General features: G+C 38.9%; 1 long non-coding RNA gene across 3 annotated transcripts; it reads right to left on the minus strand.

The window, feature by feature from the left end:
• Positions 1-4,802: 4,802 nt before the first annotated feature.
• On the minus strand, positions 4,803-13,311 carry LOC144252137 (uncharacterized). 3 transcript variants are annotated; one of them, XR_013342919.1, is made up of 3 exons: positions 13,260-13,311; positions 6,642-6,737; positions 4,803-4,856 (listed from the first exon to the last, which is right to left on the minus strand). It is a non-coding gene; the product is annotated as an uncharacterized LOC144252137 (long non-coding RNA). The 3 variants fall into 3 exon arrangements; XR_013342918.1 differs by lacking the exon at positions 4,803-4,856 and adding an exon at positions 6,336-6,470; XR_013342917.1 differs by lacking the exon at positions 4,803-4,856 and adding an exon at positions 6,336-6,503.
• Between the last annotated feature and the right edge of the window lie 5,094 nt (positions 13,312-18,405).

Below are 18,405 nucleotides of genomic sequence, written 5' to 3' on the forward strand. Positions count from 1 at the left end.
AGTGCAGTCCTTAGAGTAAGATGTGATGCTTTAATGACCAAAGGCTCATAGAACTTCATTTCTGTAAACTAAAAGAAGCATCAGGGCTGAGGTGTAGCTCCAGTGGTAGGGTAATTGTCTAGCATGCTGGATGCCCTGTGTCCAATTCCTAGTACACGTGTGTGAAGCATGTAATAAATGTTTAATGATAGAATAAGTAACAATTGCTAAAAAAGGCGAGACTATTCATTGTAATAGTATCTATTATATGCTTAGAGTCCACTATTTTGAACTTTTATAACAAAGCTCTTAGGCAGATATTATTGTTTCCATTTTACAGACACCAAAACAATTTTTAAAAATATTCCACAATGGACACAGATACTTTAGTGCTCAGGCACTCAGTGTGGAAAGATGTGAAACGAAGTGTATGGTTGGTTTTATGAAAGTGGCATCTGAGAAAGTGAATGCTGCATGCTTGAATTGAGGACTTCATTAATCCGATTTTGTTAAATAGTTTGCATTAGTGAACTGCTTGTGGAAATATGTTTCTGACCTGGAGAGATGAAGGAGGAGCTGTGTGGTTAGGTGCAAAGCAGAGCTCAGGTTTTGGAGAGCTCTGAGGCATGAAATAGTGTGCTGATCACATGGACAGAGTTAAAGTTTCAGCAGAGTAACAAGAGGTTGGGATTTCTCCCTTTATAACCTTCTTTAGGTAATCTTTATAATGCTGAAACAAAAATAGATGAATTGTTATTAGACTGAGCAAACCAATGGAAACCCCAAAATATATTTTACTAGAATTTTTTTAGATTAGTAAATGCTATTTTGTGGAGAAAAAAGGAGACATGATTAGAAAACACAGAAAGATATTTCTATGCATAGACATTCTAGTGGAAGAAAATTAATCCATAAAGCAAGAAAATGCTGGCGAATAGCAAAGTTGACACTAAGAAATGAAAAATTGCCTCAAATGTCTCACATTATACATATCATGACAAAAGAGGTGTAGATAACATCAAATCTTTTTTTGAGGGGCTGGAGTTGCAGCTCCAGTGGCAGAGCATTTGCTTAGCATGTGTGAGGTACTAGGTTCAATCCTCAGCACCACATAAATTAATAAAATAAAGGTATTGTATCCATATACAACTAAAAGAGAATTTTTTAAAAAATCATACTGAGCACAGACATATCTCATTCTTTAGTGCCTTCTTGTGTGATATTACTATGTAAATTTTTGCTTAGTTTTAGAGAAAAACACATTTGATATCTATTTATCCTGTTGAATAATGTATGGACTTGAATGTTTCTAACCTCTGTTAACTTTTAATTTGATCCAATTATCTGCTGCAACGCTGCTTTTTAAATGCCATCTCTGGTTGAGCTCAACAGATTCCCCCACCTGTTAGCTCTACAACATGTTATAGGGTTTTAGCATCTTCCATCAATGTTCGAAGCAGCTACATGACCTTTGGGTACTTGCTCTACTGGTTGGACACTGTTGTCAAGAATAGGAAGAAAGCTTATTCTCACCTTTGTTTCTCTTACTGCACATATCTATCAGATTCTTTTGTAATGTGCCATAAATGACAAAAATGTGACACATACAATCCTGAAGCTGCAGACACTCATTGCGTTTCCTTTGGCAAGTATCATCATTGATTCCACTGAATGTTCAGTATTGTTCTTGACATTTTATGCACGAGTTTGGGACAAGAAGGGGGAAAGGAAGGGTTTGTACATCAGCACAATATTCTTCCACTGAATTCATCTGTTTCCATTCTTTTTAAGGACTGATATACTTTTTACCAAATAAGTGAACGGCTTAATTGATCCATAACTGAATAAATCACTGGCCCTCACTTCCAAGTTAATTCTACTAATAGTTCATATAAGTCAGACTTGGGATACAAGAAATTTTTATGGAATATTGATATACAATGTCAAAAGTACACCACAGAATTGGTCTAAACCTTTTTAGATCTTCTAGATGCCAATGTGTAGTTTAATTCTGAGATTACGTTCAACATACACACACACACACACACACACACACACACCAGGTTCATTTAGAGCATGCCTCTAACTCTGCCAAGATATCACTTAAATGCTTATCCTTCAGTAATATTTAGTACTTTATAAACTTCAAATCAAATATAAAATGCATAGTACCTTACTAAGTCATGAAACTACAGAACTGTAAATACATGCTATTCAGAATTTTTAATAGACTGCTATAGTTCTGTCAGCTTGGCAGTATTAAGGAGTTTATGAGAGTTATGGAAATGGATTCATTCGACCCAAACTGCTACCTTGTATTGCATGGCATCTGCCACATTTTCATGACCAATGTGTGACAATGCAGAATAATGCTAGCCAATATATAAAATGAGAAAGCACAAGATTTAGTCAGATCTGGAACTCCAATACAGGATTTCAACTTTTTGAATATGTGATCTTGGGCAAATCATTTAATGGCAGGAGAACTTCCACAGGGATGTTGTAAGAATCCAATGAGACACTGACAGGGAAGTTCACTGTAAAGCAAGTCTCATATTCTGTACCAGAAATCACACATTAGCATCAGAGAGGGTAACTCTAGGTGTGAGAAAGGTATACTAAGCTCCACTGAGGAAAGGACATGATAGGGCCTGCAGCATAATTAAGCTTTTTACAGAGGCATTGTTTGGACTCACTATACTTTTCAATGTGTTTGAGACACTAATAGGAATTTAAAACATTTTATCCTAGTTTTTCTAGTTAGTAAGAACTAATATAGAAAGCAGTTACCCCTGCCAGGCACTGTACTGAGCACTTAAATAAGGTCATTTCCTTCCTTATAGATGAGGAAACCAGGGGCATGAATTAGGGAAGGATCCACAAGCAAAAGGGATCACAGCCAGAATTCCATCCATGTTCACAGTGACTACTGAGCAATGCAGTATTCTGTATGTTGGCTGTTTTCTCCTCCTCTTGTAAATCAGATCCCTAGAGAGTCTACCCCAGAATACTGATGTCCTTTCCAGTACCTTTCCCAAACTATTTCAGAAGCCTGTTTTTTGCCTTCTTGCTTTAGGGTTTGCTAGGAGACTGTTTAAGTTGATAAACCTGCTAACACCTGGAGGTAATAACTGCATTATTTATATGGGGATCTCTAGTATCTTTGGGGGAGAGGGAAGTGCCGGACCCACAGGTAATTCTCAAACCTGGAACAATTGAATGCAGTCTGAGGAACAGTTAGACGGGAGGGCAGCATATGCCACGTCTGCAGCCACCTACTGAGTTGGAAAGACCTGGCTCCACAACTTTCCAAAGCAGGGAAAGACTACAAATGGCACTCAGTGCCTGGGGAGCCTGCTTGCTTTTCTCTTTTGAGAAATAGTTATTGCATGAAAAGGGCATGTAGAACAGTTTCCAGATTTCCCAACCACACAGACTTCTCCCCAGCTTTGGCTTCGGCCCTCAAAACGTGTGGTTTGGACTTGAATCTGGAATCAATACTCTCTCTAGCACCCTGTGCTTTCCCGGCCTACTTCAGAAGCCTGTGTTGTGCCCTCTTGCTTTAGGATTTGCTAGGAGACTGTTTAAGTTCATAAACCTGCTCACACCTGGAGGTAATAACTGCATTATTTATAGGGGGGTCTCTAGTATCTTAGCCTCCACAGGAGTGACAGCCTCAGGAATTCTAAGGCACCATGACAGCTCCCTGGGAGGCGGTTTTATGCCACACAGGAAGCTTGCACCTAGGATGGCTTTGAAGGGAACCGAGGCTGAAAGTTCTGGTGGCAGCAAGTTGATTCAACTTCCCATTGTGCCTAACCTCCCAGAGTGTGTTTAAGCAGTGGGGGCCATAGCAACATATTAATTTATTTGGAGCACAGTGGTCAAAGAAACTTTAATTAAGTGAAAAGAAAACCATGCAGGAGGGAGATTTACTTCAACTTTGAGTTTTCCTTAAAAATAGGAGCAGTCTTAAAACCCTGGGTAAGGCACTAATCCAATTACTGAAGGCATTCAGCAATGAATCTTATTTTGCAAAATTATTTGAAAGGCCCAACATAAAAGAAGTAGTGGAATAATATAACTACCTTTTGCCATGTGACTTCTTTTTTTCATTTCTATTATTAGTTTCTCAGCAGATCTCACACCACCACAAAAAAAGTCCACAAAAGACAGTAATTTACTCACAAAGGAAACACACCTCCAAACTTTATTAATAACCGATTTCTTTTTATTAGAGCTGATACAGTTGTGAAAACTGTACATTATACATTTTGGTTTCAAGGATTATAAATAAAGGAACTCAGGGATAGGGAGTTCTTTTTCACAGCAAGAAACTTTAAATAAACAAAGTCATGTTTTATTAAGTACATTGGCAGACTTCATGTGCTGTCCAAAATGTAGAGTACAGTATAACAACCCATTAGAAAGAGCCTTCATGTAAAATACAGCTGGGCACATTTTAGAAAAATACCAACAATTTGAGCTTTGTTTTAAAAAAGCTTATAAATCATACATATATTTATAAATGGAACAAACATGCTCACTTTATAAACATATCCTTTAGTTATCTGTTACCCATTTTCTCCAAAGCATTACACATTTTAAATAAACACTTAATAAGATTAAATATCTTAAAAAAAATCAGCTTTCCCCAGCATAAGGAGCTAAAGGGTTAGGAGGAGCAGTGAGAGTGCTGAGACCGACACAGGAACTTAAACGTTTGTTCTTGGGTAAAAACGTACTTCCTAAATCGAAAAAGTCAAAGCAAAAATGTAAAAAATAAATATGCAAGTTGTAATTTTTCATTTGCTCTCTTTCTCCCGCCTTCTTTATTCCATATTGGTCACACCCAGGATTCTCAACATATTGTACTTCTGCAAAAAACACCACTGGGTTACTACCCTGCAGGTGACAAAGCATGCAGCCCACACCTGTGCTACCATGGGAACTACGTGAACTGTCTCTTCTGCACTGAGAAGGTAGCTAGTAATGTAAAAATAATCCGATTAAACCAGGCAAATCATGAACGTCTTTAGGAAGTGCTCCCCCTCCACAGAGTAATGTTTTCAAGAGATTTAACATACCTTTCCTTCCCTGATTTCTTTTTTAATAATTACTTTTTTATAAAGACTATGCAGATTCTCTAAGCATGCTTCTGAGTAATAAAGAATAAATTATAAAACAGCAAAAAAAAAATCAGAGTATGTCTGAATAACAAAGGACAAATATTTAAAATAAAAATATCTAAGTCTTTAAAATTTGAAATGAAGTTACAAAAAGACTTTTGAAAAACACAAAGGCAGAAGATTGAGAAGCAGTGATTTTTAACAAGGTTTTATGCTCTACCTGAATGTATTCAACAAAAATTTAAGTTGGAAAGAAAATAAAAAGAGAAGAGTAGTTATTAATAGCATCTTGCTTAACTTTCATGGGAATTAACATAGCCACTGACAAGATTTTATTTGGTTGTAAAGTACGTCAGCAATGAAACGGAATCCTTTAAACACTGATTACTGCAATCCATGCAACATTTTGACTATACTTTAGAATTCTGTTGTCTTTCAGCTTTTAAAATTTAGCACCTCCTAAGTGCATAAATAATTCATCTAGGTCACGTTAAAAATATTTAAATTATTTCTTTGGAAGGTATAATGCCTTCAGATTGTTAAGTTTTAAAGATAAATAAACTTTTATAGGCTTAAGAATAAACGACATAAAAAATGATGTATTGCTATCAAAATAAACACATCTTCCACTAGCGTTTTTGTTGTTTTTTTTCCTTGAGATGCAACATGTGCGTTTCGTCCAGCCAGGACCGCAGGTGGTATGTGACTGTACATCGTATTTAAATAAACAGCAAAAATGAGCAGAGTTGTGCAAGCAAACGAAACGTTCTCTCCCGGAACATTCCAGGAGATGTTAAAGCAGCAGGTCACAGCATAAGACTGGTGAGTGATGCTGCTACCTATTTCTTCTAATGAGATAGGAGTGAATGTTGTAACCTCGTCCACAGCAACACAATCCTCCGACCGCATTCCTCGGGCAGTCGTTTCCCCAGCTTCCTACTAAAAACGTCAGATGGTAAAATAGTAAGGCAGCTGTTGACTTCCATCAAAAAAAAATATGCAGCTCCATACATTTCCAGTTTAGTCACACTCTACTAGGACAGATGGAGTAGCCAATGCCAAGAACTTCGCTGGATGGGGCTGCTTCAGCAGATTTTAAAAAATAATTATTATTAAGTTTTGTTCTCCAACATGGCTGTGTGCTTCAGCTCCCAGAGGACCCCAAAGCCACAAAGCATTCCCAGGGGGAACTGAACAGGTCCTCTGGCTGAATTTTTCCAAGTGTCATCTCTCTCTCGCGATCCCATCCTAATTCCAAGCCTCCTTGCCTGTGTCTGAGTCTGACTGGGGTGTGCCATTTAAAGGGCTGACGACACCACGGCAGAGGACTGTGGGCTAACACCACTAGTTGTCATGACTTCACTGAAGGGTCAAAACAGTTACAGCATTAAGTAACTATGTTGAATCACATTCAGGCACAGCCAAAATAAAGTGAAGGACAATATGTCATTGTTTAAAAAAAAGTGCGAATTTGAATATGAAAATAGAATGTTATTTACTGTAATTTGGTAGAGAAATTAAGGCTATTCTTACCTTTCCTAATTCCAATCAAGTTAGAAAGTGAACAAAAAGAATGGCCAACCCGATATTCAACAGCATGACAAGGACAATCATGACTGAATTAGGGCCCTGCTAGTGAAACAGAACAAAACAAGCATGATGTTTCCATGTTAATATCGATAACATATTGCCAAAACCAACTACCAAAATTATAAGAAAACAAACATGGCTGCAGAAACTAAGGCATGAATGAGGAATGCAGCTCCTAAAGGTGTGAAATAAAAATAGCAAGGGTTATGTTTAGATGGAGATGTTGTTGAACTTTCACTTAAAAATGAACCCAGTCTTACTAAAATAAAAAAATAGTAAACAGCAGATAGATCAATAGAGGAGGAGGGAGGAAAGGGAGGGAAGTACTAGGGACTGACTTGGAGAAAATTATATAACATGCATTTATAATTATGTCAAAGTGAACTCTAATCTAGGTATAGCTAATATGAACCATTAAAAAATGGGCTGAGGTTGTGGCTCAGTGGTAGAGCACTTGCTTAGCATGTGTGAGGCACTGGGTTTGATTCTCAGCACCACATATAAATAAATAAATTAAAGTCCATTGACAACCAAGAAAATATATATATATATTTTAAAAATGGAATCCAGTCTTGAATTAGGTTAAAAATGTTTTTGATAATAACCTGCTCTATTCACCTCAAGATAGTGCACCCCACTCTAGATTGAGACAGTATGCCACATGGGGGCTGCAGGCTGGTGGGCATTAGTGGTTGTGGTTAGATCCATTCAGATGAGGAAGAGTGTGTCCTCAAGGAAGGTAGAAAATTAGAGTAAAAATTTGAGGACAATGAAGCCACCAAGAAAAAAAATCAGGAAAAATTCAAAATGAGATTCTTTAATTCCTACTTTTTCTTGGTCCCCTTTTGGGATCCTACCTTCTTTAGTATGTAAAAATGTTTAAGTGGGAAATGTAATACTTTCAGAAGTTATTCCTCTAGGTCTAACTTTTTGCTCCTCTAATCACAACTTCACCATTACAGAAATAAAGTTATATTTAACAGAATGCAGAATCCTGTTTTGATGACTGGAGTACCAGATACTCTGAGGCTCTCAGACTTTGTTAACTTCAAACAAATAGGCCTCTCAGGGCCTATGTGCTCAGGACTGGCCCTTGGAGAGGCTACCTTCATTAGAAAGACACAATCTTGGTGTTTACTATTAAAAGAGCATATAATTCCTAAATAGCATTGAAGTGTTCCAAACTGGTCTTAAGAGGTAGGTAAGACAGGGAACTTTACTGTTCTTATTTTACAGATAAGGAAATATTGATACTCTATTTGGATATCAAACAAGACAAGACTGAAACAATGTTGTTGAGGCCTCAAATGTCCTTCTAGTGGCAGCGTAAGGAAGGCTGGAACTGCCACTGTGGAGCCCTCTCTCTCTGGGCCTTGGGCTTGGGTCATATGTCACTTCCTGAAGGAGGTCTCCTCCTGACCTGGGACACATCTCCCTGGTAGAGGTCAGGGGGCTCTGTTCTTTCCCTGTTCTGTTGTCACATTTATTGTCATCTGTTGTTGCACTGCATGTTCTCACCTGGACCCTGAGCTTTATGGGGGCCTCATCTTGTTCTCCACTGTATGCAGTTCATGAGCTGTGGAGGCGCCCAATTCACTGGGGCAACCCGTATTTAATGAGACCCAGCATCTTCAAAACAGATTCAGGTACTGATCAAAGGACACCTGAGTAATGAGTAAAACGGGAGGGGGAATAAAACAAGGTGCCCTTGAGAGAGGGAGTATCAAGGAAAAGAAGACCCCCGGTTCTTAAGCCCCAAGTAATGGGAGGAAAATAGGTTTTCATAATGCCAGGCAGAGGGCTAAACATTTCTAAGTAGATTATTTGTTGTTTATTCTTCATATGAGATTATTAGTTCCATTTTACAGAGCTTCAAGAGGGTAGATGTCTTGCCCAAAGTTCATCAGCCCCTTTGAACAAATTACACAGGTAGACCTAAACCTTATCCTGTCCACTTGCAGCTCTAGGCTCTTTTCTCTACATCCTTGTTAAAGCCCTGGGCCTTAGTTTAAAAGCAATTTCCCATCAAATTCTTTAATATCACATTTTCATCTATGTCCTGTAATTTCCATAGTATCAAATAAGCACCAAATCTTGCGAAGGACCAACTTCTCTTTTGGAAGAGTTATATTCCACATTCATAGGAGAGTACTAACCTGCACAACATTTCGCACAATTTTTCAGGGCTGAGAAATGCAGAAATAATTTAGGAAATGCCTACAACTCTGAATATAATCATGATGATCTTTCAACATTCATAACTGAGTACAGAAATTAAGGAAATGCCATTACTGCTATATACTTTGACTTGATTTGGTTCATGAGTGGTATTATTTCAACTCTTTTGGGTCAATGCATTTAATTTGTAATTCTCAAAGATAACTTAGTGATATGAAAGATGAGGGAAAGTGGATCTGAACTGGATCTGGACAATATAAAATGCAGAGTCAGTATCCTAAGGGGACCCAGGAAAAGGGGAATCAACCAAGAAGGTAACTTTAGTAAAGCCAACTTTAAAAGCTTATGGTAGGGGCTGTGGATGTGGGGCTGTGGATGTGCATCATTAGTAGAGCACTTGTCTAGCATGCATGAGGCCCAGATTTGATCCTCAGCACCCCTCCCCCCCAAAGTTATGATACCCTGAATCTTTAATGTTCTTCCTATAAATCCTTCCAAAGTTCTGTGAATTTACCAGTCTCTTATGAATTGGTTGGTATTCTGGGTTTGGATAATGTCTTTGGGTGAATTTAGTTCTCATCTTCAAGTTTTGGCTCACATCTCATTATACTGATAATCTGGATTCCTTGAATAATGAATAAATGCCTGGATAAATGCCTTATCCAGAATAAAAAATAAATAAATATGCATTTTTCTGAACACATATATATTTATCCTGGAAATATTCTAACACACACATACATATTTATTCTATCAGTGTAGCTCCATTTATAAAACTATTTTTAAAGATGACTCAGTGAAGATGAGAGCAATCCAGTTATGAGAGGTTCAAACCAACACCAGGTGAAAAATGAAAATCTGGGACACTATTTTAGATATCAAGCCATGACCTCGGTGTTCTTCAGATACCCAGGCAGGCCATGGGGTGAAAAGCTTTAAGGTGAAGTCCCATAAATATGATTGTGCGGGCCAGTTGTAGCTTAAAATAGCAAAATGGAAAAAAAAAGTCTTGCTTTTCAAGACTGATTGGGACAGGTGTAATGGAAACTACAGCAATGGGCAAACTGAAGTCCATATTAGAAGACCGTTAAACAAGCAAAAGTGGGGGTCAAAATATGGAAAGAAATTGTACCTTAAGGAATGAATGGAAATTTTCTTTTCATTAAGAGATAATCATTCACATTTAAAATTGTGAGAAATTTTCTGCTGGAAATAGAGTTTATTTATATCAAATGTAAAAACTTCCCTAACTAAAATCATATGCAAAGAGAAAAGTTTAATTTAGTATTAATAGGAAAATTCAATTATATGAATTTACATTTTTTTGTGAGATTCAAACTTAACCCGCAGGGATGCTTTAAGTTTTGCATAAATTCAAAAGAAAGATCAGGTAAATCTCAAAACAAACTTGGAAGCTGACCATAGTAATGGCTGAGAAAAAAAGTGCAGTCAGCTTTCAGGATAGGTGGAGATTCTTGATTGGAGGACTCTTCACTTGTTGCCTTGTAATAAGGCTCAGACAGTTGTTCTGGCTCTTACCAGAGTTTCCATGTTCTAAAACCCTCTATGAATATCCACATCACGTAGGATGCACACTCCTGGACATGAGCCTACAGGTAACCATGCCCACATCCATCACAAGTTTCCTAAGGCTTCTGAGCCTCCCTTCTTCTACTTCATGATCAAGTTGTTAATTTCCTCTAAGTGTTAGTCTCTGTCCTAGAAGGTTTTCTGTATTTCTAGGAGATCAATATCCAGGGTGATCCTGAAGATGGATCAAATCTGTTAGAATATGTAGGAACTATTTACGCTTCAACTAGTACACTGGAAATGAAACATAATAATAGGCAATGCTTTCTGAGCATGTGCTCAGCACGGTACTAAGAACTTTGTGTTATCTCTAACACTTTAATTCTTTAATGTTGAGATAGGAATGAACGTATGAGGAAACTAAGGCAGAATAGTTAGTAAACTTGCCCAGATGTTTCAAATCTGTGCTCTTAGCTACTAGTCAGTATTACCTCAATCAGGTAAGCTGGTTGACTATAAAATCTCAGATTCAGGTTGGCCATCATCATGGTTTAGATATGAGGTGTCCTTCAAAACCTCACATGTGGGACAATGTAAGAAAGTTTAGAGGTGAAATGATTGGGTTATGAAAGCTCTAACCTGGATTAACTTATATGGGTGGTACTTGTAGGCAGGTGAGAAGTGGCTGGAGGAGGTGGGTCACTGGGAATGTGCTTTGGGGTTGATTGATATTTTGTCCCTAGTGAATGGAGCTCTCTTTGCTTCCTGGTGCCATGTCCTGAGACGCTTTCCTCCTCTAAACTCTTTTGCCATGATGTTCTGCCTCATCTTGGGCCCACAGCTATGGAGTCAGCCATTTACAGACTGAGACCTCTGAAACTATAAACCTCAAATAAACTTATCCTCTTCTAATTGTTCTTATCAGGTCTTTTGGTCAGAGTGAGCAAAGCTGACTAAAACATTCAAATGATGGTGTCACTTCCTAAATCCTGGAGGAGGTTGTCAGGACTATAAAAGGCAGCTTTCTGTCATCATGAGGAAGACAACATTTTCACACAAAGGTGCCGAGTGACCCTGTCACCTTCACACATAGGGGCAGCCTAAAGCCTGGGAGGCTGCAGAGCTGCTGGGCCCTCTCTCTCCCTGGGTTGTGAACAGGAACCCTCAAGACTGACCCCTGCAGGTGGAAGATGCCTGGCCAAATCCAAGAACCATGATTCCTCATATAAGCAGAACAGATGCTTTCTCTAAATCAGGAGGCTGTGAAGTCACCAAACACATCTACAGTACTGCTTCACAGAAGATGCTTGCAGGTTAAAACTAGGAAAGTCAACAGGGCCTTTTTTTAAAAAAAAGCACAGCCTAATGAGCAGGACACTGGAGCATATGTTTCCCCTGTAGAGTTATGGAAGTCCACCAAACATACTACTAGATATATAAAAATATAAGCTTGAAGGCCTGTTTGAATTTCCCCCTTATAAATCAGATAATACTGGTTTATCTAGAAATAGACAGTCTATCTCCTTTTTCTATCTCATGGATACACATAAGAGAAATCATTATTACATTTAACAAATTCAGCAGTGATAATATTAAGTTAATATCAGGATACTGACAAATCGATGTTAAATATTTTAAAAATGAATGCTTGCTGAACAGCCAGAATCTCATAATATCAGCCTATTCTAAAAATCATTTAGCTCCACAGAGGTTGACTCTTGGGTAATCCAGCTAATCCGATTAATTTACATTTAGCTAATTTAAAAGTTGAAAGCCTGGGGACAAAGAGAGCTAGTGTTTTATAGACATTAGCAAAAGAGATGTGATAAATTTCAAGTATAAATTAATTCAAAAGATGAATTGTGTTAGTTTAATCCTATGAGTAAATGGAGCAGCCAAAACTGAGAAACCAATGTTATAACCTTGTTGGCCAAGACACTAGTCTACATCAGTATGCCCATGTCTCTGACATAACTAGTACATATCAGGTGAGTTGTGGCTTATTCCCTAGCTACATTTAACACCCACTGCCTCAGTGTCAAAGGCATGTGAACAGGTCACCAGGTCATTATTTTAAATCAGTAATTACTTAGCTTCAGGTTAATAGGAATTCTACAGAATTTGATGACATATTAATTCCACATATTATCCAACAAATAAATCAGACATGATGAAGCACATAGGCATTTTTCATTAACACAGAACATTCTGGCCAAATAACAAATGTTCAAGATTCATTGATAATAACTAGGATCTACCAGAAAACTGAAATTGCCAGAGCATTTACATTCTGAAATTAGAAGACCAAAGTCATCTTCTTCAACTACTAAAAAATTTCTCTTTTGGGGAAGAAAAATGTTCTCGCTGCAAAGCCAGGCTCATTAAGTAAACTCCAAGCTAAACCTTTATGAGAAGAATTCACAATGCTAGAAGAGATGTTCTTTTTGTGTAAAGAGGCTGACCACAGTGGGAGGGTCAAGGGAGGGTTCAGAACTCCCTCTTAGAGCTCTGGGAGGGAAAGACATGTTTCCTTTATAGCAGTAAGAGCAGAAGCCACCATGAAGATCACCAAGAAGAGCGGACAGAGGCTTGCTAGAATGTGAGGTGGTCCTAGGTTGGTCAGGTCTCTCCTGCCTGAGTTAATGTCTAAGGTAGCAATGGAATGTGCCCCCAGAACACCTGCCTGGAGAGCTCTGGCTAGCTCAAGCTACCAAGGTGTTAAACTCTAAATAACCCTGTGACCCTAGGACCTCTGTGAGCCCAGGCAGTTATGGAGATGCCCACCACCCTCTGTGGCTCCCCGAACGAACCAAAGGGGAGGAAGGAAAAGAAAACACTTGTGGTGAGACTTACTGAATTGGCTTCTTTTTCCAAAGGGCACGAATTGTTGCTTGCTGGATTCTTTGGTATAGCAAGTTCAGACTTCTTAGCTTTTGGCTCAGCTTTGCTTTCTTTGGCAACTGGTTTTGTCACAGGTTTGGGGGGACTCCACTTGTTAGGCGATGGATTGTGCACCAGTGCTGAGGAAGATGGCACGCTTCATCATCGTCCTCCATGTGTTCTGGAGGGTGCTGGGGGACGTTCAGTTTCACATAGTAGCCGTGATACTGAGAATGCAGCTCCCCATTACTGGGGTTGGGGATGTGGTGGCGGCCAGAGTACTTGGACTGGGACACGATGGCTCCGACCTCCTTTGAGGGAGCCTTTGACATCAAGGGCTTATTGACGACAGTTGTCACCTGCTCGTCAGCCATACTCCTTTAATCTTGATTGAGTCTGGCCCTGGAGCTGGGGTTTTGCTTCTTCATGGACTTTGGGGAAGGAGGTTGGGGAGAGTGGCTCTGTTAGGGACTTGCCTCAGGAGACCTCGGGGGTGTCGTGCCTTTGTGATAAAAATGAGGAGATTCCTTTGGGGTAGGTGGCTTTTCTGGTACCTTTTCTTCTGGGTTTTCTTTAGCATCTACACCTTCCTGCAATCTCTGTTTGATGTAATCGGGGCCTGGGAAAAAAGAAAAAAAGAAAAATAAGATGTAAAGTCTTGTATATCAGGTTTCTCTATAGTTTTTTTTTTTTTTTTTTTTTGCTAAAGGAGATTAACTTTTTCCCCTTTAAATCTGTTTACAAGGCTTTGACTAAGCATGAACACATTTCATTTTCCAGGAAAAGATACTGTTTATTACTGAAAGGGTACTTTTACGACAAAACATTCTGTTAATTGTCCTATTTTGATAGCCATAACAATCAATCAACTCTGACTTCCCTAATTGTATTATTATTCTGTACCTGCAGAACATAGAGGTGAAATTCATGTTGGTAGAGGAACACCATAATTAACCTATTTATCCAAATTAGCACTGTACACTTAAAACACAGAAAGCACATTCTTATATAAAGAAGTGACTCTTATATTTGAAAATGTAATAATGTATCAATATTGTAAGGCAAACTCTGCAGAAAACATATTGGTAATGATCTGTCATCAAAGAATCATTAAAACTTTCTAGTTGGGAGCTGAGGTTGTGGTTCAGGGGGACAGTGCTCACCTAGCATGCATGAAGCACCCTCAGCACCATATAAAAATAAAATAAAGATATTGTGTCCACCTAAAACTACAAAATAAATATTCAAAAAATCCCCCAAACCAAAAACTTTCTAGTTGGGACAACTCCTGTAGTTTAGGATGTGCTGTACAAATCCTTTCCAGGTTGTCCACTCACAGCTGTGACAAACAGATGTTCTGCAGGTGTCCAAGTCAAGACAAGGCAGTTGTCATTGAGGCTGCAGCCTCAGGATTTTTAGCCTCAGGATTTTGATTTACTTTATATACTTCATGATGTTTGTAACAATCATGTTATTTTCTAGGAATAGAAAAATGTTCAGTTTTTAAAAAGTGCATTTTTACCAGGAATAAGTTATAAAGAAGCAGAGTGCATCAAAAGATGGCACAGGCTGACAGCACTTAAGGATGCCTGTGGTCCTGACAGGGGCAGCTTGGGGGATCTGGGACAGTTCTCCAAGGCAGCACCCTCCTCTTAGGCACGATAGGTCTCTGCCTCACCCCAGGACCTAGTCCTGGGCACACTTTGGCCACCACTCTTCCCAGCTGCTTTCCATTACCATGATATGAGGTCAAGGTCACACACAATGTGGTTGGCCACCTTTGTAAATGAGCAGGAGCTGACAAACCATCTCTCAAGTCTACGGTGAGGAAGCCATCCTCTCTTAATTGCTGTGAGATCACTGACCAGCACCAAAACAGACTGGTAGACCAATGGTACAGAATAGACGCCACAGAGACTAACCCACAAAATTACAACTATCTTATATTAGACGAAGGTACCAAAAACATGCACTGGAGAAAAGATAGCATCTTCAACAAATGGTGCTGGGAAAACTGCAAATCCATTTGCAACAAAATGAAATTAAACCCCTGTCTCTCACCATGCATAAAACTTAACTCATTGTGGATCAAGGACCTAGGAATAAAACCAGAGACCCTGTGACTAATAAAGAAAAACTAGACCCTAATCTCCATCATGTGGGATTAGGCTCCAACTTCCTTAATAAGACTCCTTTGGCACAAAAATTAAAACCAAGGATCAATAAATGAGATGGAATCAAACTAAAAAGTTTCTTCTCAGTTAAAGAGACAATCTTTGAGGTGAATAGAGAGCCTACATTTGGGGAGAAAATCTTTACCCCTCACACATCAGATAGAACACTAATCTCTAGGGTACATAAAGAACTCAAAAACCTAAGCACCAAACAACAACAACAACAACAACAACAACACAACAACAACAACAAATAACCCAGTCAATAAATGGGCCAAGGACCTGAACAGACACTTCTCAGAAGAGGATATACAATCAATCAATGAATATATGAAAAAATGTTCATCATCGCTAGCAATTAGAGAAATGCAAATCAAAACTAAGATTTCATCTCATTCCAGTCAGAATGGCAGCTATCATGAAGACAAACAACAATAAGTGTTGGTGAGGATGTGGGGGAAAAGGCACACTCATACACTGCTGGTGGGCCTGCAAATTGGTGCAGCCAATATGGAAAGCAGTATGGAGATTCCTTAGAAAATTGGGAATGAAACCACCATTTGATCCAGCTATCCTGTCCATACCCAAAGGACTTAAAAACAGCATACTACAGGGACACAGCCACATCAATGTTTATGGCAACACATTTCACAATAGCTAAACTGTGGAACCAACCTAGATGCCCTTCAGTAGATGAATAGATAAAAAAATGTGGTATATATACACGATGGAATATTACTCAGCAATAAAAGAGAATAAAATCATGGCATTTGCAGGTAAATGGATGGCATTGGAGAAGATAATGCTAAATGAAGTTAGCCAATCCCCCAAAATCAAATGCCAAGTGTTTTCTCTGATATAAGGAGGCTGATTCATAGTGGGGTAGGGAGGGGAAATGTGGGAGGAATAGATGAACCCTATTAGATAGGGCAGAAGGGAGGGAGGGGAAGAGAGAAGGTATGGGTTTAGAAATGATGGTGGGATGTCATGGACATTATCCAAAGTACATGTATGAAGACATGAATTGGTGTGAATATACTTTGTATACAACCAGAGATACGAAAAATTGTGCTCTCTATGTGTAATAAGATTTGTAATGCATTCCAGTGTCATATATACATAAAAATTAATAAAAATTAATTGATATTTCCTTTCCTAATTTGGTAAGCATCCTTCCCACTGTCTTTTGTGATGCTCTACAACTGAGCCACATCCCCAACCCTTTTTATTTTGAGACAGGGTTACCCAGGCTGGTGTTGAATTTTTCATCCTCCTGTCTCAACCTTCTAAATCACTGGGATTACAGGTACATACCTCCAGCCTCAGCCAAGTGCCCTCTTTTCAAAATTGGCTACTTTCTTTCAACTCCTCCATCAAAGATGGTGGTACGATTTCCTGGCCCAGCAAGAGGCATTGCTCGGATGAAGAAGAGGGGCAAATGCAATATGTGCAAAAGATGACATCTTTGTTTCTGAAGTCTTCCTTGGTGCTATGTGCTGGATACTGAGGGAAGAAGAAAGCACAAGAGGTGATTATGTTTCCCATCAGCAGACTCAGTCCTGCTTTTTACATTTGTTCATTGATTTTTGACGCCTGGAATCAAATCCAGGACCTCACCCATGTTAAGCACCAGGTCTACCACTGAGCTGCACTCCCAACCTTTGCCCCGACTCTTTAAAGTCCAAAATGTCTTTCATACTGGTCCTCTGGGGAGAAGCCCCTTGTGATTCTATTGCAGATTTACTTTTACAACCCCTCCTTATCTTCTGTGGTAAAGTATACTTTCCTGAGAATCTGACACATATCCTAAAATATGTCACCCCTTTGTCTAAAATGCCATCAGAGTTGGCTTTATTTGTGTTTTACTGTCATTTGATTTTATAGCTTTGCTGAACCTACCCATCTAGGTCTGGAAGTGAATGTATGGAGCAAAGACAATTAAGATAGTCCAGACTCTTAGAGCTGATGGAATTTTAATGTAAACCACATAACACTGAACCAATTACACAAATGACTAAGTTCTTATAATGTCCTTAAAGGATAAGTGCAAAAGTTATATTTGCAAAAAAATCACCAGTATCTATCTCAAGATTAAGGAACATTAAATGCTCATGTTTAACTTAATTACACACAGAGAAAAATGTGGAGAAAATAATATACTCTGGCAAACATGATTAGCTATGTATTTTTAAAATTGGAAGATAAAAGTAAAGAGATGCTGAATGGTGAGAGAGATGATAAAAGGCCCATGTGTTTCATTTTGAAAATGGGACTGTGACAGTGCAGCTTACAAATTCAGGATTAATCCCAGTGACACTTGGCCTCACCTGCATTTACTGTGGAAAGAATACAAACAGCAGAAATGGGAGTTGCTTCGACAGATTCCCAACCAAAGGGATAGCTGTCAGCTGAGGTGGAGACTGAGGAAAAGCTGAGCAGTACAAGATGCTGTTTGCTGGGAGGGACTTAGGCAACTCAATTACACTGGTTCAAGAAAAATTAATTTTGTAAGACAGCACTTTAGGATATACTTTAATTATTGGAAAATTCCTATAAAACTTGAATATTATACATTATGTATTATGTAGGTGTGTGACTTAGCTTTTGCATCAGTGTGACCAAAATTCCTGTCATGAACAACTTAGAGGGAAAGTATTTGGGGCTCATGGTTTCAGAGGTCTCAGTCCATAGACAGCCAACTTTATTGCTCTGGGCCCAAGGTGAGACAACACATCAGGGCGAAAGGAGGAGGCCCAGTGAAAGAAAACCGTTCCGTTCATGGAGGAATCAGGAAGCAGAGAGAGGGCAAGAGAAAGGGGCCATAGCGAAGATGCACCTTTCCAGGGCACACCACCAGTGACCTACCTGCTCCATCCACATACCATCTGCTCACAGTTACCACCTAGTTATTCAAACTAGGATGGACTGATTAAGTCAGAGTTCTC

The sequence above is a fragment of the Urocitellus parryii genome, unplaced genomic scaffold, assembly GCF_045843805.1.
Source record: "Urocitellus parryii isolate mUroPar1 unplaced genomic scaffold, mUroPar1.hap1 Scaffold_37, whole genome shotgun sequence".
In the NCBI taxonomy this organism is placed as follows: Eukaryota; Metazoa; Chordata; class Mammalia; order Rodentia; family Sciuridae; genus Urocitellus; species Urocitellus parryii.